Source organism: Oncorhynchus gorbuscha, linkage group LG01, assembly GCF_021184085.1.
Source record: "Oncorhynchus gorbuscha isolate QuinsamMale2020 ecotype Even-year linkage group LG01, OgorEven_v1.0, whole genome shotgun sequence".
NCBI classification, from domain to species: Eukaryota; Metazoa; Chordata; class Actinopteri; order Salmoniformes; family Salmonidae; genus Oncorhynchus; species Oncorhynchus gorbuscha.
The window spans coordinates 99221047-99247860 of record NC_060173.1 but is presented as its reverse complement, the minus strand read 5'-3'; the positions used below and the strand labels follow the sequence as shown (position 1 = coordinate 99247860).

General features: G+C 43.2%; 1 protein-coding gene and 1 non-coding gene across 9 annotated transcripts in view; both read right to left on the bottom strand.

Annotated features, from left to right (window-relative positions):
- The window catches only part of LOC124047254 (microtubule-associated protein 2-like), a 169913-nt gene extending 144185 nt beyond the window's left edge, over positions 1 to 25728 (bottom strand). For all 8 annotated transcript variants that reach the window (XM_046367785.1, XM_046367786.1, XM_046367787.1 and 5 more), the window contains exon 1: positions 25689 to 25728. The gene's annotated coding sequence lies outside the window, so the exon portion shown is untranslated. The remainder of the gene's footprint in view (positions 1 to 25688) is intronic.
- On the bottom strand, positions 23179 to 23252 carry trnaa-ugc. The gene has a single exon. It is a non-coding gene; the product is annotated as a tRNA-Ala (tRNA).
- Positions 25729 to 26814: the final 1086 nt, after the last annotated feature.

Below are 26814 nucleotides of genomic sequence, written 5' to 3'. Positions count from 1 at the left end.
GCATTGAAGCTCGCCTGGAGGGTTGTTAACACAGCGTCCAAAAAAGGGTAGGAAGTATACAGAATGGTGTCGTCTGTGTAGAGGTGGATCAGAGACTCACCAGCAGCAAGAGCGACCACATTGATGTATACAGAGAAGAGAGTCGGTCCAAGAATTGAACCCTGTGAGACTGCCAGAGGTCCGGACAACAGACCCTCCGATTTGACACACTGAACTCTATCAGAGAAGTAGTTGGTGAACCAGGCGAGGCAATCATTTGAGAAACCAAGGCTGTCGAGTCTGTCGATAAGGAGGTATTGATTGACAGTGTCAAAAGCCTTGGCCAGGTGAATGAATACGGCTGCACAGTATTGTTTCTTATTGATGGCGGTTAAGATCTCGTTTAGGACCTTGAGCGTGGCTGAGGTGCACCCATGACCAGCTCTGAAACCAGATTGAGAAGGTATGGTGGGATTCTAAATGGTGGGTAATCTGTTTGTTGACTTGGCTTTCGAAGACCTTAGAAAGGCAGGGTAGGATAGATATAGGTCTGTAGCAGTTTGGGTCAAGAGTGTCCCCCCCTTTGAAGAGGGGGATGACCGCAGCTGCTTTCCAATCTTTGGGAATCTCAGACATAGGGGTGGCAACAATTTTGGCAGATAATTTTAGAAAGAAAGGGTCCAGATTGTCTAGCCCGGCTGATTTGTAGGGGTCCAGATTTTGCAGCTCTTTCAGAACATCAGCTGACTGGATTTGGGAGAAGGAGAAATGGGGAAGGCTTGGGCGAGTTTCTGTAGGGGGTGCAGTGCTGTTGACCGGGGTAGGGGTAGCCAGTTGGAAAGCATGGCCAGCCGTAGAAAAATGCTTATTGAAATTCTCAATTATTTACATTTACATTTAAGTCATTTAGCAGACGCTCTTATCCAGAGCAATTATAGTGGATTTATCGGTGATGACAGTGTTTACTATCTTCAGTGCAGTGGGCAGCTGGGAGGAGGTGTTCTTATTCTCCATGGACTTTACAGTGTCCCAGAACTTTTTGGAGTTTGTGTTGCAGGAAGCAAATTTCTGCTTGCCACTAGCTGATGCTTTTATCCAAAACAACTTTTAGTACTACATTGAATGCATAATTATTATTTATTAGGATCCTCATTTGCTGCTGAGAAGACACCAGCTAACTCTTTCTGGGGTTTGAACTGGAATAAAATAATACATCATAGTAAAACTAACTAAGGGAGTCAAGATCTGCTACCTCCCTTCAAATCCCAAATGGCACGCTTTTCCCTTTACAGTGCCTTGCGAAAGTATTCGGCCCCCTTGAACTTTGCGACCTTTTGCCACATTTCAGGCTTCAAACATAAAGTTATAAAACTGTATTTTTTGTGAAGAATCAACAACAAGTGGGACACAATCATGAAGTGGAAGGACATTTATTGAATATTTCAAACTTTTTTAACAAATCAAAAACTGAAAAATTGGGCGTGCAAAATTATTCAGCCCCCTTAAGTTAATACTTTGTAGCGCCACCTTTTGCTGCGATTACAGCTGTAAGTCGCTTTGGGTATGTCTCTATCAGTTTTGCACATCAAGAGACTGAAATGTTTTCCCATTCCTCCTTGCAAAACAGCTCGAGCTCAGTTAGTTTGGATGGAGAGCATTTGTGAACAGCAGTTTTCAGTTCTTTCCACAGATTCTCAATTGGATTCAGGTCTGGACTTTGACTTGGCCATTCTAACACCTGGATATGTTTATTTTTGACCATTCCATTGTAGATTTTGCTTTATGTTTTGGATCATTGTCTTGTTGGAAGACAAATCTCCGTCCCAGTCTCAGGTCTTTTGCAGACTCCATCAGGTTTTCTTCCAGAATGGTCCTGTATTTGGCTCCATCCATCTTTCCATCAATTTTAACCATCTTCCCTGTCCCTGCTGAAGAAAAGCAGGCCCAAACCATGATGCTGCCACCACCATGTTTGACAGTGGGGATGGTGTGTTCAGGGTGATGCGCTGTGTTGCTTTTACGCCAAACATAACGTTTTGCATTGTTGCCAAAAAAATTCAATTTTGGTTTCATCTGACCAGAGCACCTTCTTCCACATGTTTGGTGTGTCTCCCAGGTGGCTTATGGCAAACTTTAAATGACACTTTTTATGGATATCTTTAAGAAATGGCTTTCTTCTTGCCACTCTTCCATAAAGGCCAGATTTGTGCAATATACGACTGATTGTTGTCCTATGGACATAGTCTCCCACCTCAGCTGTAGATTTTTGCAGTTCATCCAGAGTGATCATGGGCCTCTTGGCTGCATCTCTGATCAGTCTTCTCCTTGTATGAGCTGAAAGTTTAGAGGGACGGCCAGATCTTGGTAGATTTGCAGTGGTCTGATACTCCTTCCATTTCAATATTATCGCTTGCACAGTGCTCCTTGGGATGTTTAAAGCTTGGGAAATCTTTTTGTATCCAAATCCAGCTTTAAACTTCTTCACAACAGTATCTCGGACCTGCCTGGTGTGTTCTTTGTTCTTCATGATGCTCTCTGAGATTTTAACGGACCTCTGAGACTATCACAGTGCAGGTGCATTTATACGGAGACTTGATTACACACAGGTGGATTGTATTTATCATCATTAGTCATTTAGGTCAACATTGGATCATTCAGAGATCCTCACTGAACTTCTGGAGAGAGTTTGCTGCACTGAAAGTAAAGCGGCTGAATAATTTTGCACGCCCAATTTTTCAGTTTTTGATTTGTTAAAAAAGTCGTTCCACTTCATGATCGTGTCCCACTTGTTGTTGATTCTTCACAAAAAAATACAGTTTTATATCTTTATGTTTGAAGCCTGAAATGTGGCAAAAGGTCGCAAAGTTCAAGGGGGCCGAATACTTTCGCAAGGCACTGTATAGTGCATTATGTTTGACCAGAGCCCTGTTGGTGCGGGTCAAAGTAGTGCACAATATAGTGAATAAGATGTTTTGGGTATAAGGTGACTGATACCCATCATCACCATGGCATCTGTCCCATGTGTGTATCACCGTGGGTGGCTGGGATCCATCCTTCCCTGTAGGAGAGTGAGGCACCATCTCAGGGGCCCTCTGGCTCTGTGATGACACGCTCTTAATGATACATACAGGCAGTCAGCACCCACAAGACTGTTGTGTGGGAACTTCCGGTTCCGGTTGGAGCGAGTGGTCGCATCTGCACGTCGCTCCAACGGGTAGTATAACTTTTTCATTATATTTCATTATATCACAACGGTTTGATTTGTCTTATCTTAGCAAATTCTTCTCAGCTAGCTACATAGCCGTCTTTGTATCAAAGATAAATGCGTAATTATCGTATTTCGCCGTCCTAACGTAGTCTTCACTAGCCAGCTAGCTAACGTCCACTGATTAGCTGCACTGGAGAAACTATCACACTCAACTGAACGACTTGATTAGTTTAGTGTTAGCTAGCTACATAGCTGTCTTTGCTGTCTTCGTATCATCGTATCCAAGATAATTGTGTTGTTTAGGTTTAGAGTGTGTAGTCTTAGAGTGATTATCTTAATTTACCGAGGTTAGCTAGCCAGCTATTTGTCGTCCTTAACGTAGGTGACTCTGCTAGCTAGCCAACAGCTAGCCAACGCTAGCCAACGTCTTCTGTATAGAACTCAACTACCCGGTCGCACTCACAGGTAGTATCACATTTTCACTTCATTTCATTACAGTACAACGGTTTGATTTGTTTGATCGTAGCTAGCTACTTAGCTAGCTACATATCCGTCTTTGTATCAAAGATAATTGTGTAGTCTAGAGCGATTTTCTAGGTTCGCTAGCCATCTATTGTCGTTCTTTTAACGCAACGTAACGTAAACAACACTGCTAGCTAGCCTGCTAGCCCCCGAATAGCAACACTGCAGAAACTATTACACTCAACGGAACGACTTGATTAGTGTAGTGTCAACAACGCACCCACTGCCAGCTGGCCTACTTCAGCAGTACTGTATCATTTTAATCATTTTAGTCAATAAGATTCTTGCTACGTAGCTTAACTTTCTGAACATTCGAGACGTGTAGTCCACTTGTCATTCCAATCTCCTTTGCATTAGCGTAGCCTCTTCTGTAGCCTGTCAACTATGTGTCTGTTTATCCCTGTTCTCTCCTCTCTGCACAGACCATACAAACGCTCCTCACCGCGTGGCCGCGGCCACCCTACTCTGGTGGTCCCAGCGCGCACGACCCACGTGGAGTTCCAGGTCTCCGGTAGCCTCTGGAACTGCCAATCTGCGGTCAACAAGGCAGAGTTCATCTCAGCCTATGCCTCCCTCCAGTCCCTCGACTTCTTGGCACTGACGGAAACATGGATCACCACAGACAACACTGCTACTCCTACTGCTCTCTCTTCGTCCGCCCACGTGTTCTCGCACACCCCGAGAGCGTCTGGTCAGCGGGGTGGTGGCACCGGGATCCTCATCTCTCCCAAGTGGTCATTCTCTCTTTCTCCCCTTACCCATCTGTCTATCGCCTCCTTTGAATTCCATGCTGTCACAGTTACCAGCCCTTTCAAGCTTAACATCCTTATCATTTATCGCCCTCCAGGTTCCCTCGGAGAGTTCATCAATGAGCTTGATGCCTTGATAAGCTCCTTTCCTGAGGACGGCTCACCTCTCACAGTTCTGGGCGACTTTAACCTCCCCACGTCTACCTTTGACTCTTTCCTCTCTGCCTCCTTCTTTCCACTCCTCTCCTCTTTTGACCTCACCCTCTCACCTTCCCCCCTACTCACAAGGCAGGCAATACGCTCGACCTCATCTTTACTAGATGCTGTTCTTCCACTAACCTCATTGCAACTCCCCTCCAAGTCTCCGACCACTGCCTTGTATCCTTTTCCCTCTCGCTCTCATCCAACACCTCCCACACTGCCCCTACTCGGATGGTATCGCACCGTCCCAACCTTCGCTCTCTCTCCCCCGCTACTCTCTCCTCTTCCATCCTATCATCTCTTCCCTCCGCTCAAACCTTCTCCCACCTATCTCCTGATTCTGCCTCCTCAACCCTCCTCTCCTCTCTCTCTGCATCCCTTGACTCTCTATGTCCCCTATCCTCCAGGCCGGCTCGGTCCTCCCCTCCCGCTCCGTGGCTCGATGACTCATTGCGAGCACACAGAACAGGGCTCCGGGCAGCCGAGCGGAAATGGAGGAAAACTCGCCTCCCTGCGGACCTGGCATCCTTTCACTCCCTCCTCTCTACATTTTCCTCCTCTGTCTCTGCTGCTAAAGCCACTTTCTACCACGCTAAATTCCAAGCATCTGCCTCTAACCCTAGGAAGCTCTTTGCCACCTTCTCCTCCCTCCTGAATCCTCCGCCCCCCCCCCCCCTCCTCCCTCTCTGCAGATGACTTCGTCAACCATTTTGAAAAGAAGGTCGACGACATCCGATCCTCGTTTGCTAAGTCAAACGACACCGCTGGTTCTGCTCACACTGCCCTACCCTGTGCTCTGACCTCTTTCTCCCCTCTCTCCAGATGAAATCTCGCGTCTTGTGACGGCCGGCCGCCCAACAACCTGCCCGCTTGACCCTATCCCCTCCTCTCTTCTCCAGACCATTTCCGGAGACCTTCTCCCTTACCTCACCTCGCTCATCAACTCATCCCTGACCGTTGGCTACGTCCCTTCCGTCTTCAAGAGAGCGAGAGTTGCACCCCTTCTGAAAAAACCTACACTCGATCCCTCCGATGTCAACAATTACAGACCAGTATCCCTTCTTTCTTTTCTCTCCAAAACTCTTGAACGTGCCGTCCTTGGCCAGCTCTCCCGCTATCTCTCTCTGAATGACCTTCTTGATCCAAATCAGTCAGGTTTCAAGACTAGTCATTCAACTGAGACTGCTCTCCTCTGTATCACGGAGGCGCTCCGCACTGCTAAAGCTAACTCTCTCTCCTCTGCTCTCATCCTTCTAGATCTATCGGCTGCCTTCGATACTGTGAACCATCAGATCCTCCTCTCCACCCTCTCCGAGTTGGGCATCTCCGGCGCGGCCCACGCTTGGATTGCGTCCTACCTGACAGGTCGCTCCTACCAGGTGGCGTGGCGAGAATCTGTCTCCTCACCACGCGCTATCACCACTGGTGTCCCCCAGGGCTCTGTTCTTGGCCCTCTCCTATTCTCGCTATACACCAAGTCACTTGGCTCTGTCATAACCTCACATGGTCTCTCTTATCATTGCTATGCAGACGACACACAATTAATCTTCTCCTTTCCCCCTTCTGATGACCAGGTGGCGAATCGCATCTCTGCATGTCTGGCAGACATATCAGTGTGGATGACGGATCACCACCTCAGCTGAACCTCGGCAAGACGGAGCTGCTCTTTCTCCCGGGGAAGGACTGCCCGTTCCATGATCTCGCCATCACGGTTGACAACTCCATTGTGTCCTCCTCCCAGAGCGCCAAGAACCTTGGCGTGATCCTGGACAACACCCTGTCGTTCTCAACTAACATCAAGGCGGTGGCCCGTTCCTGTAGGTTCATGCTCTACAACATCCGCAGAGTACGACCCTGCCTCACACAGGAAGCGGCGCAGGTCCTAATCCAGGCACTTGTCATCTCCCGTCTGGATTACTGCAACTCGCTGTTGGCTGGGCTCCCTGCCTGTGCCATTAAACCCCTTCAACTCATCCAGAACGCCGCAGCCCGTCTGGTGTTCAACCTTCCCAAGTTCTCTCACGTCACCCCGCTCCTCCGTTCTCTCCACTGGCTTCCAGTTGAAGCTCGCATCCGCTACAAGACCATGGTGCTTGCCTACGGAGCTGTGAGGGGAACGGCACCTCAGTACCTCCAGGCTCTGATCAGGCCCTACACCCAAACAAGGGCACTGCGTTCATCCACCTCTGGCCTGCTCGCCTCCCTACCACTGAGGAAGTACAGCTCCCGCTCAGCCCAGTCAAAACTGTTCGCTGCCCTGGCCCCCCAATGGTGGAACAAACTCCCTCACGACGCCAGGACAGCGGAGTCAATCACCACCTTCCGGAGACACCTGAAACCCCACCTCTTTAAGGAATACCTAGGATAGATTAAGTAATCCCTCTCACCCCACCCCCCTAAGTTTTAGATGCACTATTGTTAAGTGACTGTCCCACTGGATGTCATAAGGTGAATGCACCAATTTGTAAGTCTCTCTGGATAAGAGCGTCTGCTAAATGACTTAAATGTAATGTAATAAATGTGTCACCTCCAACCATCTCTCCATCCCCCTATCCTCAGACAAATCAAAGACACTGATGATCCCACTAAGGAGGAGAAGGGAGGCAAAACAGAGAGATGAGGAGCTTGTGTGTGTGTGTGTGTGTGTGTGTGTGTGTGTGTGTGTGTGTGTGTGTGTGTGTGTGTGTGTGTGTGTGTGTGTGTGTGTGTGTGTGTGTGTGTGTGTGTGTGTGTGTGTGAGAGAGAGAGAGAGAGAGAAATAAATGCAACAACATGGGGATGCAAAATTTAAACATGTGATACCATGACACTACACATGAGACAACATTTGAGCACATGGGAAAACGCACATTTTATATGTAATTTACAATATTTTACCTTGAAAGGCATAATTGGCCTTTACTACATTTAAACAGTCATGGTCCCCTGCAGGTTGTCATGATGCTAGCCCTTTCAGTAAATTGGCTAGCAGAGATGTGAATAGAACCCCCTCTCCTGTTAGGAGGGGGGGCAGTTTTACAACTTTACAACCACATCGTAAATTCCTTGCAGAGGCTCTTGTCTCCCTGACCGTGCAGTATGGGAGAGAGAGGGTCACAGTAGAACAAAGGAACTCTCCCGCAAAAATTCTACTACATCCCAGAATTTGAGAATTGAACAATATTCCGATTATGGAGAATGGGTAAAAGGTCAGTGGGGAAGCCAGCAACGATCCGTTTGGATTAAAAACAATACAGCCACATTACCCTAACCCTGTTTATACAGGTTCCTCAGTTATGAGGCTTGCATCTAATTATTGTATAAAATGAATGAGTAAAGATTAAACTATATGTAAAATTATGTAATGTGATGTTAACCTTCAAAATGAAAGAATTGCATTGTAAAGTTGAACTAAGTCAGTAGCCACGCCCAAGTGAATAGACATTGGTTGGAAATGATGAACCAACACCTTTTCCACTCTTGAATAAAAGTCTCCGTGACGAAAAGTCAACTTTTTCCTCCACGTTGAAAAGGGCTAATTTAAACTCCATAGACCAGGAAACGTGAGAGTTTGCTCCACATGTTAAATGGTATGAACTCTGAACTATTGATCACCTAAAGAAGAAGTGCATAGACTATAGACTTCAGCTGAACATATGCACAAATCTAGTAAGAACATTGACCGATGCAGAAAACCACAACATCTCACTCCACGACGACCCGGAAGAATCTACAAAGGACAATGGCGACCTCGACTGGGCAAACCAGAGCCTCACATCACCAGCTCAATCGTAAATACTGATTACATTCCTTTATCCGAAAGAGCGATTGTTAAAGTGCATATGTATTCATATTTATGCAAGAATATCTTCCGTTATGTCCGATAGAGCATGGCCAGCCGTAGAAAAATGCTTGTCCGATAGAGATCCATGTTCCATTGTCTTCCTCCACCCCCCTCCACCTTTCCTCTCTGAATCTATCGTGTTATAACCAAACTGTTCTTGTTTAATCCAGTAAGGATGATATTTACTGTATAATGTATTTGTACAGTTGAAGACGGAAGTTTACATACACTTAGGTTGGAGTCATTGAATCTTGTTTTTCAACCACTCCACAAATGTCTTGTTAACAAACTATAGTTTTGGCAAGTTCGATAGGACATCTACTTTGTACATGACACAAGTCATTTTTCCAACAATTGTTTACAGACAGATTATTTCACTTATAATTCACTGTATCACAATTCCAGTGGGTCAGAACTAAGTTGACTGTGCCTTTAAGCAGCTTGGAAAATTCCAGAAAATTATGTCATGGCTTTAGAAGCTTCTGATAGGCTAATTGATGTCATTTGAGTCAATTTCCAAACGCCTGAAGGTACCACGTTCATCTGTACAAACAATAGTACACAAGTATAAACACCATGGGACCACGCAGACGTCATACCGCTCAGGAAGGAGATGCATTCTGTCTCCTAGAGATGAACATATCTGGGTGCGAAAAGTGAAAGTCAATCCCAGAACAACAGCAAAGGACCTGGCACCCCAATGGTGGAACAAACTCCCTCACGACGCCAGGACAGCGGAGTCAATCACCACCTTCCGGAGACACCTGAAACCCCACCTCTTTAAGGAATACCTAGGATAGGATAAAGTAATCCTTCTCACCCCCCCCCCCCCCTTTAAGATTTAGATGCACTATTGTAAAGTGACTGTTCCACTGGATGTCATAAGGTGAATGCACCAATTTGTAAGTCGCTCTGGATAAGAGCGTCTGCTAAATGACTTAAATGTAATGTAAAATGAAGATGCTGCAGGAAAACAGGTACAAAGGTATCTCTATCCACAGTAAAACGAGTCCTATATCAACATAACCTGAAAGGCCGCTCAGCAAGGAAGAAGCCACTGCTCCAAAACTAGCATAAAAAAAGACAGACTACAGTTTTCAACTGCACATGGGGACAAAGATTGTACTTCTTGGAGAAATGTCCTCTGGTCTGATTAAACAAAAATAGAACTGTTTGGCCATAATGACCATCGTTATGTTTGGAGGAAAAAGGGGGAGGCTTGCAAGCCAAAGAACACCATCGCAACTGTGACGCACGAGGTGGCAGCATCATGTTGTGGGGGTGCTTTGCTGCAGGAGGGAGTGGTGCACTCCACAAAATAGAGGGCAACATGAGGGAGAAAATTACATGGATATATTGAAGCAGCATCTCAAGACATAAGTCAGGAATTTAAAGCTTGGTCACAAATGGGTCTTCCAAATGGACAATGACCCCAAGCATACTTTCAAAGTTGTGGCAAAATGGCTTAAGGACAACAAAGTCAAGGTATTGGAGTGGCCATCACATAGCCCTGACCTCAATCCCATAGAAAAGATGTGGGCAGAACTGAAAAAGGGTGTACGAACAAGGAGGCCTACAAACCTGACTCAGTAACACCAGCTCTGTCAGGAGGAATGGGCCACAATTTAACCAACTTATTGTGGAAGGCTACCCAAAACGTTTGATCCAAGTTAAACAATTTAAAGGCAGTACTATGAAAAACGAATTGAGTGTATGTAAACTTCTGTCCCACTGGGAATGTGATGAAAGAAATAAAAGCTAGTGATTATGATTGATTGTTTTTCTAAGATAAGTTTAATGCTAGCTAGCAACTTACCTTGGCTTACTGCATTTGCGTAACAGGCAGTCTCCTTGTGCAGTGCAACGAGAGAGAGGCAGGTCGTTATTGCATTGGACTAGATAACTACGGTTGCAAGGTTGGATCCCCCGAGCTGACAAGATGAAAATCTGTCGTTCTGCCCCTGAACGAGGCAGTTAACGCACCATTCCTAGGCTGTCATTGAAAATAAGAATGTGTTCTTAAGTGACTTGCCTAGTTAAATAAAGGTATAAAAAACATAATAATAAATCAAATTTAAAAAATTCTACAAATATATATATATTTTTTAAAAAAAGGTTTTTTTTTTTTTTTTTTAATCGGCAAATCTGCGCCCCAAAAAACTTGAAATCGGCCCTAATTAATCATCCATTCCGATTAATCGGTCGACCTCTAATCCACATGTACACTTCCAATTGACTCAAAAGATGTCAATTAGCCTATCAGAAGCTTCTAACGCCATGACATTATTTTCTGGAGTTTTCCATGCTGTTTAAAGGCACAGTCAACTTAGTGTATGTAAACTTCTGACCCACTGGAATTGTGATACAGTGAATTATAAGTGAAATTATCTTTCTTTAAACAATTGTTTGGAAAAAATACTTGTGTCATGCACAAAGTAGATGTCCTAACTGACTTGCCAAAACTACAGTTTGTTATCCTCTCTGGGATATGTGGGACGCTAGCATCCCACCTGGCCAAAAGCCAGAGAAAATGCAGTCGCCAAATTCAAATAAATTACGATGAGAAATCAAACTTTCGTGAAATCACACATGTAAGATAGCAAATTAAAGCTACACGTGTTGTGAATCCAGCCAACATGTCAGATTTCCAAAAGGCTTTTCGGCGAAAGCAAACGATGCTATTATCTGAGGATAGCACCTCCGTAAACAGAGAGAGAGAAGCATATTTCAACCCTGCAGGCGCGACACAAAACGCAGAAATAAAAATATAAATCATGCCTTACCTTTGACGAGCTTCTTCTGTTGGCACTCCAATATGTCCCATAAACATCACAAATGGTCCTTTTGTTCGATTAATGCCGTCGATTTATAGCCAAAATGTCCATTTATTTGGCACGTTTGATCCAGAAAAACACCGGTTCCAACTTGCACAACGTGACTACAAAATATCTCAAAAGTTACCTGTAAACTTTGCCAAAACATTTCAAACTACTTTTGTAATACAACTTTAGGTATTTTTTATGTAAATAATCGATAAAATTGAACACGGGATGATCTGTGTTCAATACAGGAAGAAAAAAACTGACGCTACCTTTCTGGTCATGCGCCTCTAACAAACAGTACACTTGAAGTGACCCTCGTTTTGAACAGGGCTACTTCTTCATTACACAAAGCAAAAACGTCAACCAATTTCTAAAGACTGGTGACATCCAGTGGAAGCGGTGGGAACTGCATGAAGATTCCTTAGAAATCTGGATTCCCAATGAAAATCCATTGAAAAGAGAGTGGCCTCAAAAAAAAATCGGAATAGTTTTTCCTCTGGGTTTCGCCTGCTATATAAGTTCTGTTATACTCACAGACATGATTCAAACAGTTTTAGAAACTTCAGAGTGTTTTCTATCCGGATCTACTAATAATAATGCATGTCTTATCTTCTGGGGATGAGTAGCAGGCAGTTGAATTTGGGCATGCATTTCATCCGGACATGAAAATACTGCCCCTGTCTCCAAGAAGTTAACAAGAAATTTGTGGAGTGGTTGAAAAACAAGTTTTAATGACTCCAACCTAAGTGTATGTAAACTTCCAACTTCAACTGTACCTGCTGGAGCGTGTGCTATGGGTGGGTGTTGTTATGGTGACCAGTGAGCTGAGATAAGGTGGAGCTTTACCTAACAAAGACATATAGATGTCTTGGAGCCAGTGGGTCTAGCGACAAATATGTAGCGAGGGCCAGCTGACGAGAGCATACAGGTCACAGTGGTGGGTGGTATTTGGGGCTTTGGTGACAAAACGGATGGCACTGTGATAGACTGCATCCAGTTTGCTGAGTAAAGTGTTGGAGGCTATTTTGTAAATGACATTGGCGATGTCGAGAATCAGTAGGATAGTCAGTTTTACGAGGTTATGTTTGGCAGCGTGAGTGAATGAGGCTTGTTGCAAAATAGGAAGCCAATTCTAGATTTAATTTTGGATTGGAGAAGCTTCATATGAGTCTGGAAGGAGAGGTTACAGTCTTGCTAGACACCTTTGCCATTGCTATTTGTTCTCCCAACTTTGCAAGAGAATGTGTCAGTAATGAGCTACACTGAAGGTTATTGTTGCCAGAAGTTGCTTTGAATTTGTATATTTTTGTAAAAGTCACTAACTATCTGGCAAAATGTTGCCAGGAACCTACTGTGCCTTCACTGACTCTTCTGTTGACAACATACACATCACTTGCTGATTGGCAGCATACTGTAACAGCAGCAGCCTATCAGAAGATTGCAGGCGTGGCTTATTCGAGGCGTGGCTTTCAGCTAGCTCTTTTTGATCTCCCATAAGAGGGAAAGTCATTCCAGTTAATCTGGTCTAATCTGGTTAATCTGGTTCATAAATATTAGGCTTGGACACTGTCAGTTATGCAGCCCTGTTAACCCTGTCAGTTCTGAGACCCTAGATGAAATTGGCTTTTTGTTTATCTGACCATTTATCTACATGTTCAGCCCTTATATTTAGCCTCACAATTAAGTATTTCGCCATTTCCTTTTAATGTCAACCAGGGCTACAAGTGGAACATAAACTATTTGGCATAAATTGTTGCATTAGACTTTAATTTACAAATGTCTATAAAAACTAAGATCTGCCAAAATAAAAACTAATTTAAAAAAGTATTTATATGAATCCTTGTAAGTACAGAAATTGTTTCCTCGGTGGGACATGAATATCCAACTAGTCAGTGACAACTGTGTGGCGTCTGAAGTTTGTGACAGCAGATATGTGAGCTTACTACAGTATAATGGACACAATGTCCTGGGATTTCCTATGATCTTCTATGTAGAAGAACCCCTTTCCTTCTAACGACTCCTGTGTAGCTTGTGAGCTTTGTCACATGTTCGTGAGAGTTTGGGATCCGCCCTTGTCTCACAAAAACTGTTCAAGCTCAGCCCTAATCACACAGACGAATGGTTGTTATCTTCGGATGCAGAATAAATAGACAAATCCAATGGTACAACCAAGAAGCCTGTAGCACACAATGTTTAAAAGGGTATAAAGTCCAAATCGTGCCGGCTTTAAGGTGGGATTAATTGGGTTGAAGGCTGACATAAGTGCATGTGATACCAAAGAACCATAAGATATTTAATTGTAATACTCACTTTCCTACCTGACCATAAGGTCAGTGGGTGTAATGGATTAGCGTCTATAAATTACTGTGAATTTCACAATAACCCACTTGTTACTAGTTGACAGTAAGTTAATGAAAATTAAACATTAACTTCCTGTGAACCAACTGCCATTAAGCTACTGGAAAATGTACAGTAACTTAACAGTGCAGCTCTTGATCGACACACATTCTTACACAGATTGCAGCACTGACCATTTTAGACATGCTCAACTTCCATCTACCTAATGATGAAACCAGTTAAACTGGTATAACACTTCCACTAACAGTTGGCACAAATACATCATATTTTAAACCATGACCCAAATATGCTAATGAGCCTGGCCAGCAAATTTGCCCCACCTACATTTCAGAGTGCAAATGATTGTAACTAAATCTGTGCTCGTAACCAAGTGGGGAATGGATATTTACCACATATGACTGCAAAAATCCACTTGAACAGACCTCCAACTGGTAGTTACTTGTTGTAAAGTAGTGAGTGTAATTACTAGTGGTTAACAACTAGTGGGAAACGCCTCCATCATTCCTGAGCTCCGACTTCTCCCACATGCTGACCTCTAAAGTCACCTACAAAAGGACATGACCTCGATAACAGCATTTTAACCATTTAAATGTAACAAAACATTATTTATTAAAAGTAATCTATTAATATGGTTTTTCTACTCTATAATTTGTTTACAAGCATGATAGCTGTACTTTTAGTTTATGGTTAACGCAGCTTGTTGGCCATTAGCCAATTGGTTAATCAGCTGAATCAAGTTAGTTACAACTGCAGTTGGAGTGAAAACATACAGGAGGATAGCTCTCTAGGAACAGGCATGGAGAGCCCTAGACTCAAGGGTTTACTGAGAATGGTTTGACAAACAAACATCCAGTCAGCTTGATGGGGGAGAGAGAGAGAGAGAGAGAGAGAGAGAGAGAGAGAGAGAGAGGGAGAGTTGTGTACTGTAAAGAGAAGTACATGTATGAGTATAGGACCAAACTAAGAGGCCAATGATGTAGATGCCATGGAGGTCTGCTGGTAGCTGGTCCCACTGTAAAGCTCTGTGTTCTGTATGGTGGTGCTACTAGTCTGGTGATGTAGTTCCTCTTCTCCCTGCAGTAGAGCCTCTTAGTCCACTCTATTCTGGATCTGAGCTTTAAGACTCGGCTTCCCGAAATAAGACCTGGAACACGCATGGGCCATCTCTCACACACACACAGGGCATTACGTCAGGCTTTGGCCATAGTGAGTGGAGAGTACTAGCCTGTGGCAGCTGCTCTGTGAGAGGATGCTGATGGGATTCACACACACAGAGACAGAGAGAGACAGAGAGAGACAGAGAGAGACAGAGAGAGACAGAGAGAGACAGAGAGAGACAGAGAGAGAGAGCAGATTATGGCTGGCTGCAGCAGCACTGTTACAGACAGACAGGCAGACAGACAGGTAATGTAAAACTGCTGCTGCACCACTATCTATCTGACAACCTGCAGCCTGGCATTACCTCATCTCACTATTTGCACTATTTGGGAAATAGGGTGCCATTTTGTACAAACCACTGGTCAAAAGTAGTGCACTACATAGGGAACGGGGTGCCATTTGGGAAGCAGTCAAAATGTTGTGTGCGCTAGTTAGCCAGCATGTATGCTAGGGACCTCTCTCTGTCACTAGAGATTAGGCATTACCTAACCTGACACCAGCCCAGCTTCACACTAGACAGTGTCTAAATAAACATGGACTACACAGAACTTTTCATTCATAAAAACAACTCTCTCCTTCAGGCAAATCAGTAGCAAAGTAGTACAGATTCAAACATATTATCTCAGGAATACAAATAAAATAAAATTGTATTTGTCACATGCGCCAAATACTACAGACCTTAAAGTGAAATGCTTACTTACAAGCCCTTAACCAACAATGCAATATTAATAAAATAAAATAAATAATAAAAGAAGCAAATCATTAAAGAGCAGCAGTAAAATAACAATTGCGAACATAAATACAGGGGGTACCGGTACAGAGTCAATGTGCAGGGGCACCGGTTAGTCGAGGTAATATCTACATGTAGGTAGAGTTATTGAAGTGACAATGCATAGATAATAACAGAGAGTAGCAGCAGCATAAAATAGGGGCAATGCAAATAGTCTGGGTAGCCATTTGAATAGATTTTCAGGAATTTTATGGCTTGGGGTTAGAAGCGGTTTAGAAGCCTCTTGGACCTAGACTTGGTGCTCCGGTACTGCTTACCGTGCGGTAGCATAGAAAACAGTCTATAACTTGGGTGACTGGAGTCGCTGACAATTTTATGGGCTTTCCTCTGACTCCGCCTATTATATTGGATCTGGATGGCAGGAAGTTTGGCCCCAGTGATGTACTGGGCCGTTCGTGCTACCCTCTGTAGCGCCTTACGGACAGATGCCGAGCAGTTGCAATAGCAGGTGGTGATGCAACCAGTCAGGATCCTCTTGATCTGGGGACCCATGCCAAATCTTTTCAGTCTCCCGAGGGGGAAAAGGTTTTGTCATGCCTTCTTCACGACTGTCTTAGTATGTTAGGACCATGATAGTTTGTTGAAGATGTGGACGCCAAGGAACTTGAAGCTCTCAACCTGCTCCACTACAACCCTGTCGATGAGAATGGGGGAGTGCTCAGTCCTCGTTTTCCTGGAATCCACAATCATCTCCTTTGTCTTGACCACGTTGAGGGAGAGGTTGTTGTCCTTGCTCCACACTGTCAGGTCTCTGACCTCCTCCATATAGGCTGTCATGTCATTGATCAGGCCTACCACTGTTGTGTCATCGGCATACTTAATGATGGTGTTGGAGTCGTGCCTGGCCGTGCAGTCATGAATGAACAGGGAGTACAGGACTGAGCACGCACCCTTGAGGGGCCCCCGTGTTGAGGATCAGCGTGGCGGATGTGTTGTTACCTACCCTTACTACCTGGGGGTGGCCCGTCAGGAAGTCAAGGATCCAGTTGCAGAGGGAGGTGTTTAGCCACAGGGTCCTTAGCTTAGTGATGAGTTGAGGGCACTATGGTTTTGAACGCTGAGCTGTAGTCAATGAATAGCATTCTCACATAGGTGTTCCTTTTGTCTAGGTGTGAAAGGGCAGTGTGGAGTGCAATAGAGATTGCATCATCTGTGGATCTGTTGGAGTGGTATGCAAATTGGAGTGGGTCTAGGGTTTCTGGGATAATGGTATTGATGTGAGCCATGACCTGCCTTTCACAGCACTTCATGGCTACAGACGTGAATTCTATGGGTCGGTAATCATTTAGGCAAGTTACCTTCATGTTCTTGGGCACAGGGACTATGGTGGTCTGCTTGAAACAGACACAGACATGGAGAGGTTGAAAATGTCAGTGAAGACACTTGCCAGTTTGTCATCGCATGCTTGGAGTACACATCCTGGTAATCTGTCTGGCCCTGCGCCCTTGTGAATGTTGACCTGTTTAAAGGTCTTACTTACATCGGCTGCGGAGAGCGTGATCACACAGCTGGTGCTCTCATGCATGTTTCAGTGTTACTTGCCTCGAAGTGAGCAAAGAAGTAATTTAGCTCATCTGGTAGGCTCGTGTCACTGGGCAGCTCTCGGCTGTGCTTCCCTTTGTAGTCTAATAGTTTGCAAGCCCTGCCACATCTGACGAGCGTGTAGTACGATTCAATCTTAGTTGCTGTATTGACGCTTTGCCTGTTTGATGGTTCGTCGGAGGGCATAGCGGGGCTTCGTATAAGCTTCCGGGTTGGAGTCACACTCCTTGACAGTGGCAGCTCTAACCTTTAGCTCAGTGCGAATGTTGCCTGTAATCCATGGCTTCTGGTAGGGGTATGCACGTACAGTCACTGTGAGGACGACGCCATTGATGCACTTATTGATGAGGCCAGTGACTGATGTGGTGTACTCCTCAATGCCATTGGAAGAATCCCGGAACATATTCCAGTCTGTGCTAGCAAAACAGTCCTGTAGCTGAGCATTTGCTTCATCTGACCACTTTTTTTATTGACCAAATCACTGGTGCTTCCTGATTTAATTTTAGCTTGTAAGCAGGAATCAGGAGGATAGAATTATGGTCAGATTTGCCAAATGGAGGGCGAGGGAGAGCTTTGCACGCGTCTCTGTGTGTGGAGTAAAGGTGGTCTAGAGTTTTTTTCCCTCTGGTTGCACATTTAACAAGCTGGTCGAAATTACGTAAAACGGATTTAAGTTTCCCTGCATTAAATTTCCTGGCTACTAGGAGCGCCGCCTGGACGAGTTTCTTGTTTGCTTATGGCCATATATCGCTCATTGAGTGCGGTCTTAGTGCCAGCCTTGGTATGTGGTGGTAAATAGACAGCTACGAAGAATATAGATGAAAACTCTTTAGGTAGATAGTGTGGTTTACAGCTTATCGTGAGATACTCTACCTCAGGTGAGCAAAACCTCAACACTTCCTTAGATATCGTGCACCAGCTGTTTACAAATATACATAGACCACCACCCCTTGCCTTACCAGAGGCTGCTGTTCTATCCTGCTGATACAGTGTATAACCCGCCAGCTGTTTGTTATTCATGTCGTCGTCCAGTCACGACTCAGTGAAACATAAGATATTACAGTTTTTAATGTCCCGTTGGTAGGATATACGTGCTTTTAGTTCATCCACTTTATTATCCAGTGATTGTGTGTTGGACAATAGTACCGATGGCAAAGGCAGATTAGCCATTCGTCGCCAGATCCTTACAAGGCACCCCGATCTCCGTGTCTGGAGTTAATCCCTCTCGTCCGACTCATTAAAGTAAAGTTCTTTGTTCATTTCAAGGTGAGTAATCACTGTTCTGATGTCCAGAAGCTCTTTTTGGTCATTTTGTATCCGTTATTTTACCAGGTAAGTTGACTGAGAACACGTTCTCATTTGCAGCAACGACCTGGGGAATAGTTACAGGGGAGAGGAGGGGGATGAATGAGCCAATTGTAAACTGGGGATTATTAGGTGACCATGATGGTTTGAGGGTCAGATTGGGAATTTAGCCAGGACACCGGGGTTAACACCCCTACTCTTACGATAAGTTCCATGGGATCTTTAATGACCTCAGAGAGTCAGGACACCCATTTAACATCCCATGCAAAAGACAGCACTCTACACAGGGCAGAATCCCCATTCACTGCCCTGGGGTATTGGGATATTTTTTTAGACCAGAAGAAAGAGTGCCACCTACTGGCCCTCCAACACCACTTCCAGCAGCATTTGGTCTCCCATCCAGGGCCTGACCAGGACCTACCCTGCTTAGCTTCAGAAGCAAGCCAGCAGTGGTATGCAGGGTGGTATGCTGTAATTTGTATGTCATAAGAGACAGTGGGAGCAACATTATGTACAAAGTAAGCTACAAACAATGCGAAAAAACTAACAAAATAGCACGGTTGGTTAAGAGCCCATAAAAGGGCAGGCATCCCCTCTGGCACCATTATCAATCACAGTAGGCAAGAGAGTGATCAAGACCTTTTCACTTTTAACGAAACAGAAGTCTATCTGTGGTCCGTTGGAAATCTCTCAGGGGCCTACTTTGTGTGTGTGTGTGTGTGTGTGTGTGTGTGTGTGTGTGTGTGTGTGTGTGTGTGTGTGTGTGTGTGTGTGTGTGTGTGTGTGTGTGTGTGTGTGTGTGTGTGTGTGTGTGTGTGTGTGTGTGTGTGTGTGTGTGTGTGTGTGTGTGTGTGTGTGTGTGTGTGTGTGTTCTTTCCTTATGGGGACCAAAGTCTTTAAAAGCTGGGCAGTATTTATGCATTTCATTTACTTCTGAGTATTTTCTCATTTGTATTACACTGAGCTGAACTACACTAAAATGTATTTTGAAACAAGATACTTTCGAGAGCTGTATTTTGTATGTTCTAAATACTTTCTATACAATTTTTTTATAGCAGTTCCCCATTTTGTGGCCCTCTTTCCCCCTGCATTGGTATCAGAAGTCTAATAACACTACTGTGTGATAAGAGCGTCTGCTAAAGGAACTAAATATAAATGTCAAAATAGACAATTGCAAAGCATGCAGAGCATTATTCTAACAACCTTCGCCCCGAAACAAGGTTTTGTCTAGAAGGGATACAACTTTTGTCAAAATTGCTTTTTTGTAGGACGTTTAGGAGAATTTAAGCAGCAGGTTAGGATAATTAGGTTAAGCTATATCCCATCTAGACATGACCCTGAAACAAGGCCAATAATAATACCCAGTGTGCTTTGCAGTTCATTTTGGTATGTTCATTTTCACCTATACGGTACATTGGTCATTTAGCTGACACTCTTATACAGATTGATTTACAGTCAGTGCTACAACTAAGGTAGTTAAACATTGACTCTCAGGTATAGATGCACCAAACACAATGCACAGTTACTTTTTTTATATATCAAGGTGTCTTGATTAAACAGCTAAATGATCCTAGGTATGACTTTCCTAAAACAATTCCATATAGCTTGGCTTAGACTGTAGAGGTCACTGGCCTACACATAATACCCCATAATGTCAAATTGGAATTGTGTTTTTAGAACATTTTACAAATGTCTTCAAAATGAAAATCTGAAATGTCTTAAGCCACTAAGTATACAACCACTTTGTTATGGCAAACTTAAATAAGTTCAGTAGTAAAAACTTGCTTAACACAAGTCACATAATAAGTTGCATGGACTTACTCTGTGTGCAATAATAGTGATTTTTGACTACCTCATCTCCGTACCCCACACATACAGATAATTGTAACGTCCCTCAGTCGAGCAGTGAATTTGACACAGATTCAACCACAAAGACAAGGGAGGTTTAGCCCTTAGCCTCACAAAGAAGGGCATTGAATAACCCTTTGAGCATGGTGAAGTTATTAATTACACTTTGGATGGTGTATCAATACACTCAGTTACTACAAAGATAAATGCATCCTTCCTAACTCAGTTGCCTCAGAGGAAGGAAACAGCTCAGGGATTTCACCATGGCCAATGGTGAGTTTAAAACATTTACAGAGATTAGTGGCTGTGATAGGAGAAAACTGAGGAGGGATCAATAACTTTGTAGTTACTCCACAATACTAACCTAAATAACAGAGTGAAAAGAAGGAAGTCTGTAGGGAATAAAAATATTCCAAAACCTGCATTCTATTTGCAATAAGGGACTAAAGTGAAACATACCAAAAAATTGCAAAGAAATGAACTCCCTGCCCAGAATACAAAGCGTTATGTTTGGGGCAATTCCAACACAACACATCACTTCGGGGCAAATCCAACACGACTATCACTCTTCATACCACAAGAATGTTGGTGGCAGCATCATGTTATGGGTATGCTTGTCATCCGCAAGGACTAGGGAGTTTTTTTTGTGGGGGATCAAAATAAATGGAATAGAGCTAATCACAGTCAAAATAGAGGACAATCTGGTTCAGTCTGCTTTCCAGCAGACACTGCGAGGCAAATTCACATTTCAGCAGGACAATAACCTAAAAAACAAGGCCAAATATATACTGGAGTTGCTTACCAAGACAGCATTGAAGGTTCCTGAGTGGCCTAGTTACAGTTTTCACTTAAATCGGCTTGAAAACCTATGGCTGTCTAGCAATACTCAACAACCAACTTGACAGCTTGAAGAATTGTTTTGTACAATCCAGGTGTGCAAAGACCTTAGAGACTTACCCAGTAAGACTCACAGCTGCAAACACTGCCAAAGGTGATTCTAACATGTATTGAATACTTATATAATCAATGTGTTTTATTTTTCATACATTTTTTACAAAATCTTTGAATTTTTTGTGTAGATCTTTGACCAAAAAATTACAATTAAATCCATTTGAATTCCCCTTTGTAACACAACAAAATGTGGAATAAGCCAAGGGGTGTGAATACTTTCTGAGGTTACTTTATGTATTACAATGAACTATCACCGTCAATGGTCATACAAATTATATGAGAGCATTTCTATGCAAGTTATTCTCCAATAAAAACAGTTCTGCTGTTACGCAGGCTCTAAAAATGCTATCATTGAAAGCATGAACATTTACCATGGTAAATGCATACATTGACTACAAACAAACATAGTAGGGTAGTAGTCTGCACAAATTAATCTACTGAAAATATCAAAGTAGACCAATCAAAGGAGATAAATGAAGAGTGAAAAGCGGTCTTTAAATTAAGCACATTTTTACTCCTGAACTTATTTAGACTTGCCATAACAAACGGGTTGAAAACTTATTGACTCAAGACATTCCAGCTTTTAATTTTGTATTCATTTGTAAAAATGTCTAAAAACACAATTCTACAGTGACACAAAATCTCTATTTAATCCATTTAAATTCAGGCTGTAACACAACAAAATGTGGAAAAAGTCAAGGGTTGTGAATACTTTGACGGCACTATATATATATATCTATGTATAAACAACTTTTTAGTGCACCAGGCTTGGGGTCAATTCCACAAATTCAATTATATTTAAATTCTCTCTCCCTGTAAATTCCATTTAATTCAATTAAATTCCAATGATCGGTACATTCTAATAATTAAATTCCCAATTTAATATTATCCTCAACAATTCACCAATTTCCAATTCCAATTCAATTCCCTCAGTCTGATCATGTCACAGTTCTGACAGCCTAGCCCCAGCTATATAGAAATACAGGTTGAAATGATTCAAAACAAATCCTACAGTCATTTTTGTATACTATGTGCATTCATCCCATTAACTGGGTGTCACGACTTCTGCCGAAATCAAAGCCTCTCCTTGTTCGGGCGGTGCTCGGCGGTCGATGTCACCGGTCTTCTAGCCATCATTGATCCATTTTTCATTGGTTTTGTCTGGTCTTCCTACACACCTGGTTTCAATCCAATTCATTACCTGTTGTGTATTTAACCCTCTGTTTTCCCTCATGTCTCTGTCAGAGATTGTTTTATGTTTTGTATTTGGTGCGAGACGGGTCCTCGTACCCACTTTGTTGCATTGTATCTCATGGTTTTGGAGTTAAATTATTAAAATAATCCATTCCACCAAGTTTTGATTCTCCTGTCCCTGCCTTCCCTGCCACCTATACACACACACACACACACAACTGTGACACTGGGAAATGTAAAAATATTTAAATTCAATTAAATTCTAAAGAAGAAATGTTTTTACATTTCCAATTCAAAAAGTATTATTCCAATTCAATTAAAATGTCATTATAATTGACCCCAACACTGCAGTGCACTAGTTTTGACCAGAGCCCATTTTTTTATTTTACCTTTATTTAACCAGGTAGGCAAGTTGAGAACAAGTTCTCATTTACAATTGCGACCTTCCCATAGGGAACCTTCAGTTTGTCCTCCTACTGAACAACGTGCAAACACACACACTGGTCCAGAAGTGACCTGCTTTTAACAGACAGCCAGAACAGAGAACAGTGACCAGAACGGGGCCAGCTCCTCCGCAGCACTTGCTAGACATTTAAAAGAGCTGGAATTCACCTGTGGGTTTTTCATTGCAACATAGCCTTTGCATATTTAACTATGTAAACCATATAACAGACATTACTGTAATACCTCTTTTATTTTACACAACTTAGCCATTTAGCAGACGTTCTTATCCTACGTGGGAATTGAACCCACAACCCTGGTGTTGCAAGCACCATGCTCTACCAACTGAGCCACACAGGACCCTCCAAAGCAGATACCATTAACCCTAGTGACCTGGTTCACTAAGTACACAGTCCTTGTGGGCAGAACGCATAAGACACACACACACACACATGATTTACATAAGCATGCACGTCAAACTAGGTCTATGCAGCTATATATAATCCACAAGTGTGCAACACGATGCTTCACTTCAGTCCCATTTCTCCTCATGTACCAAAGGGAGAAGTAAATACTTCCATGTCTTGCCATGGCTGGCCAGTAACAGAGAGATGTTCACACAGACCAAAGGCAGACAGACATCTCTTATCTGGGATTTGAGGCTATCAGTCAGTAGAGAGCTCAGGCAGAGGAAACCAGCTGGAAGACTATAACATCTAGAGTCTTCAAGAGGTCTCATGACAGAGACAGGACCTGACAATAACAAAGTCTGACTGACCACCAACCACCACTACTCCCCAGAGACGAGAGACAGAGAGATAAACAGAGAGAGAGACCCGGAGAGACTCCATTCTAATCCTGGAAGATTCAGGCCATTAGTACCTGGACATACAGACAAGACCATAACCACCATGGAGGAAATAAATCAATATAGCTTTAATATCATGTCAATCTGATTAAACTGGAGAGTATCTACATTCCAATCAATATCTGTTTAGTATTAAAATAAAGTATCAAGGGTTTACCTTCAGCCTGATATCTTGTTGTCACATACAGTACACACACAGTACAGGCCTCTAAAATGGACGATGGCCACTTCAGCATCTAAAGAGCCCCACAGTATTAGTCAGCAGTGCTCTAATTCTCTCTCAATAAAGGCTTTCGAGATGAACGCAAAGGACACTACACTCCCAGTACTGTAGCTGTGTTGCAGAGGCAGTGGAAGCACATTCATAGCTAGCCTGGATGCCAGTCTGTTTCTGCTCTCTTGCCAACTCCTTGTCTCTCATTGCTACTGTCATACCTTATTTCCATGAGGAGTTGGCAAGAAAGCAGAAACAGACTGGCATGCAGGGTAACTCATAAGAGCTCTCCTCTGCTCACGCTACTGTATTGTAAAGGCTGTATGACAAGGTAAGAAATAGATGACATCATATGTCACAATATTCATCCTCTGTTGTCAAGGGGGATTCATTTGAACATTGTTTTCTACAAGAGATTGTACACATTCAATGATCCAGTGTTAAATCAACACAGAGTGTTACATTGAACACTTACAGAGTTAATGTAACACCTGAATCAACACTAGTAATGTTACTAGGTAACATTGGCCAATATGTAATCCCACTGTAACATAATGATAACGTGATAATAACATGCATTTGACTGATCCATAGTGAAGACCTCCATGGAGGAAAACAATAAAGCTCCTACATATGAAGTAAGGTAGGTTATTGAAGAATTACCATGATAATGAACCAATAAAATCTTGTGACTCAGCATCGTGTGTGTGTGAGAGAGAGCGGGGGGAGTGAGGGAGAGAAACAGTCAGACGGACAAGACGACAGAAATATAGACAGACAAAGAGAGGGGGGGAAATACCAATCTCGCCTAGCCTCAAGAACCTTCTATTGCTTCCACCGTCACGAATCATAGATCGGCGATAGCCTACCTGCTAAGCTCAACTATAGCTCTCCTAGTCTAAAACGATCCAAAAATTGTAGCCTATCCATAGATAATGAAGATGATATCTGTCTAAATCAAACAAGAGGCCCCTTTGTCTTAACAATAGAAACAAGTAACAGTTAGGCTTAACCAATTCAAAACATCTCCTGTAGGCTTTTTGAACGAAACCGGGGATAAGGATTTGATAGCTTACAGATTCGGTTATGAGTTAACCAGGACCGCGGATGTTTCAGCACCTTTCGTGCTGGACCTAATAGAAGCAGCGCGTCAAATGCACCGGCGTTCTGCAGACCCGCTGGTTGTGACATCGACCGACCGTTCACCGCAGATCAGCAATTCACATAAATAGGCTATAACAGCATACAAATTCTATCAGCAATATTTTATTTCGTGTAGCCTACCAAGATAAGATGATTGAATGGTTGGTTCAATATGCTTACAGCCGCCAACAAACTACCAATAAACAGTTCTAGGTGATCCATTATGGGCAAGGTTTGCGAGTCCCCATCTTCAAGTGTGACCTTTTAAATGAAACAAAATGCTAAGATGTAGGTGGCGTTGGAAGTGACCGCAAAATATGTCTAGCTGCCCTGCACTATTTAGTAGTTCCAACAGTGGAAATGAACAATGAATCCTTTCTCTTGATCGATTCATTGGGGTAGCTCACATTATTTCTGCTCATGCACTGATGCACACAATTAGAAAACTTCATAAAACCAACACGGTGATGTGAATTAATAAAATACTAGAAGATACCGGCAAAAACACCGGACCATTTTCACTTCGTCTACATTCTGTTTTCAATCAATATAAATAGATATGTCATCTTTACCTGTTCGGTGCAGTGTCTGGCTTAGCAGTAGAACTCGCTCTGCCGGAGCGCAGACTGGCAGAGGAATCCTGGGCCCATTTAGCCCCTCCCGCTACTCCCTGACTACCGTAAGTATTTCAACAGGGGCGCTACAGAATTCACACTCAATGATAACAAGTCCATTAATATTTCATAAACCATTCTAACCCTCATTAATTGACTTTAAAAAAGCAAATGATTATAAAAAGCAAATTAATCACAATGGCAGTTGGTTAGGCGATTATTTAGTTATTAAGGTGCTAGACAGATGCTAGACATTCAAAATAATAGGTGCTAGACATTCAAAATAACACTCAACACTTGAAAATAATATGAGGACAGAGTGGAGTATCAGTTTTGTCCCAAATGGCATCTTATTCCCTTTTTTATTTATTACCATTATTATTTACAGCAACGACCTGGGAAATAGTTACAGGGGAGAGGAGGGGGATGAATGAGCCAATTGTAAACTGTGGATTATCAAGTGACCGTGATGATTTGAGGGCCGGATTTGGAATGTAGTCAGGACACCGGGGTTAACACCCCTACTCTTACAATAAGTGCCATGGGATCTTTAATGACCTCAGAGTCAGGACACCCATTTAACGTCCCATCTGAAAGACGGCACCCTACACAGTGTCCCCAATCACTGCCCTGGGTCATTGGGATATATTTTTTATTTGACCAGAGGAAAGAAAGCACCCTACACAGGGCAGTGTCCCCAATCACTGCCCTGGGGCATTGGGATGTATTTTTTATAGACCATAGGAAAGTGTCTCAACACCACTTCCAGCAGCATCTGGTCTCCCATCCTGGGACTGACTAGAACCAACCCTGTTTAGCTTCAGAAGTACGCCAGCAGTGGTATGCAGGGTAGTATGCTGCTCTGGATAAGAGCGTCTGCTAAATGACGTAAATGTAAACGTATGCTCCTTTACAGTGCACTACTTTTGACCAGGGCCCAAGTAAATAAAACAAACTAATTGGGCCATAGGGCTATATAGGGAACAGGGTGCCCTTTGGAATACAACTATGATGTTCGTTATGACTCACTGAAATACAGTACATTGGAGCTGACAGCTTTTCACATTATGACAGATCAATACCC